Genomic DNA, 3062 nt, shown 5'->3' on the forward strand with positions numbered 1-3062 from the left:
GAGGTGGAATCTCAGGGTTGTTTTGATTTGCATTTCCCTGATGATTAAGGATGTTGAACATTTTTTCAGGTGCTTCTCAGCCATTCGGTATTCCTCAGTTAAGAATTCTTTGTTTAGCTCTATACCCCAATGTTTAATAGGGTTATTTGAATTTCTGGAGTCCAGCTTCTTGAGTTCTTCATATATGTTGGATATTAGTCCCCTATCAGATTTAGGTTTGGTAAAGACACTTTGAAATCTGTTGGTGGCTTTTTGTCTTATTGACAGTATCTTTTGCCTTACAGAAGCTTTTCAATTTTATGAGGTCCCACTTGTCAATTCTCGATCTTACAGCAGAAGTCATTGCTGTTCTGTTCAGAAGTTTTTCTCCTGTGCCCATATCTTTGAGGATTTCCCCTACTTTATCCTGTATAAGTTTTATTGTCTCTGATTTTAGGTGGAGTCCCTTGATCCACTTAGACTTAAGCTTTGTACAAGGAGATAAGAATGGATCAATTTGCAATCTTCTACATGATAACCATTAGTTGTGCCAGCACCATTTGTTGAAAATGCTGTCTTTTTTTCCAATGGATGGTTTTAGTTCCTTTGTCAAAGATCAAGTGACCATAGATGTATGGGTTCATTTCTTGGTCTTCATTTCTATTCCATTGATACCTCTGTCTGTCCTTACACCAATACCATGCAGTTTTTATCACAATTGCTCTGTGGTACAGCTTGAGGTCAAGCATGGTGATCCGACCAGAGGTTTTTTTATTGTTGAGAATTGTGTTTGATATCCTAGGTTTTTTTGTTATTCCAGATGAATTTGCAAATTGCCCTTTCTAACTCTGTGACAAATTGAGTTGGAATTTTGATGGAGATTGCATTGAATCTATAGATTGCTTTTGGCAAGATAGTCACTTTTACTATATTGATCCTGCCAGTCCATGAGCATGAGAGATCTTTCCATCTTCTGAGATCTTTGATTTCATTTTTAAGAGTGTTGAAGTTCTTATCATACTGATCTTTAACTTCCTTAGTTAGAGTCACACCAAGGTATTCTATATTATTTGTGATTATTGTGAAGGGTGCTGTTCCCCTACTTTCTTTCTCAGCCTGTTTATCCTTTGTGTAGAGAAAGAGTTGTTTGAGTTAATTTTATATCCAACCACTGCACTATAGCTGTTTTTCAGGTTTAGGAGTTCCCTGGTTGAATTTTTAGGGTCACTTTTATATCCTATCATATCATCTGCAAATAGTGATATTTTGAATTCTTCCTTTCCAATTAGTATCCCCTTGATATCCTTTTGTTTTCTAATTGCTCTGACTAGGACTTCAAGTACTATATTGAATAGGTAGGGAAAAAGTGGGCACCCTTGTCTAGTGCCTGATTTTAGTGGGATTGTTTCAAGTTTCTCTCCATTTAGTTTGGTGTTGGCTACTGGTTTGCAGTATATTGCTTTTATTATGTTTAGGTATGGGCCTTGAATTCTTGATATTTCCAAGACTTTTATCATGAATGGGTGTTGGATTTTGTCAAATGCTTTCTCAGCATCTAATGAGATAATCAGTGGTTTTTTTCTTTGAGTTTGTTTATATAGTGGATTACATTGATGGATTTCTGTATATTAATCCATCCCTGCATCCCTGGAATGAAGCCTACTTGATCATGGTGGCTGATTGTTTTGATGTTTTCTTGTATTCTGTTTGGGAGAATTTTATTTAGTATTTTTCATTGATATACATAAGGGAAATTTTCTGAAGGTCTCTTTCATTATTGGGTCTTTGTGTGGTTTAGGTATCAGAGTAGTTGTGACTTCATAGAATGAATTGGGTAGAGTACCTTCTGCTTCTATTTTGTGGAATAGTTTGAGGAGAATTGGAATTAGGTCTTCTTTCAAGGTCTTATAGAACTCTGCACCCATCTGGTCCTGGGGTTTTTTTTTTTTTCTTTAGGGGATATGGGGCTCTAAGATCATCAATCTGATCCTGATTTAACTTTGGTACCTGGTATCAGACTAGAAAATTGTCCATTTCATCCAAGTTTTCAAGTTTCATTGAGTATAGCTTTTTATAGTAGGATTTGATAATGCTTTGGATTTCCTCAGGTTCTGCTGTTTTGCCTCCCTTTTCATTTCTGAATTTGTTAATTAGGATACTGTCCCTGTGCCCTCTAGTGAGTCTGGGTAATAGTTTACTTATTTTTTGATTTTCTCAAAGAACCAGCTCCTGATTTGGTTGATTCTTATTATAGTTCTTTTTATTTCCACTTGGTTGTTTTAGCCCTGAGTTTGATTATTTTCTGCCGTCCACTCCTTTAGGTTGAATTTGCTTTCTTTTGTTCTAGAGCTTTTAGGTGTGCTGTCATGCTGCTACTGTGTTCTCTCTCTACTTTCTTTTTGGAGGCACTCAGAGCTATGATTTTTCCTCTTAGAACTGCTTTCATTGTGTCCCATAAGTTTGTGCATGTTTTGGCTTCATTTTCTTTAAACTCTAAAACATCTTTAATTTTTTTCTTTATTTCTTCCTTGACCAAGGTATCATTGAGTAGAGTGTTGTTCAGCTTCCACATACATGTTGGCTTTCTATTATTTATGCTGTGATTGAAGATCAGCCTTAGTCCGTGGTGATCTGAAAGGATGCATGGCATAATTTCAATATTTTTTGTACTTGTTGAGGCCTATTTTTGATGGGTTATATGGTCAATTTGGAGGAAGTACCATGTGGTGCTGAGAAGAAGGTCTATCCTATTGTTTTAGGATAAAATGTTCTGTAGCTATCTATTAAATCCATTTGTTTCATAAGTTCTGTTATTTTCACTGTGTCTCTATTTAGTTTCTGTTGCCAAGATCTGTCCATTGGTGAGTGTGGGGGTGTTAAAGTCTCCCACTATTATTTTGTGAGGTGCAATGTGTGCTTTGAGCTTTACTAGAGTTTTTTTTTTTAATTAATGTGGATGCCTTTCCTTTTGGATCACAGATATTCAGAATTGAGAATTCATTTTGGAAGATTTTACCTTTGATGAGTATGAAGTGCCCCTCATTGTCTTTTTTGATAACTTTGGGTTGGAAGTCAATTTTATT

The sequence above is a fragment of the Mus caroli genome, chromosome 1 (assembly GCF_900094665.2).
Source record: "Mus caroli chromosome 1, CAROLI_EIJ_v1.1, whole genome shotgun sequence".
NCBI classification, from domain to species: domain Eukaryota; kingdom Metazoa; phylum Chordata; class Mammalia; order Rodentia; family Muridae; genus Mus; species Mus caroli.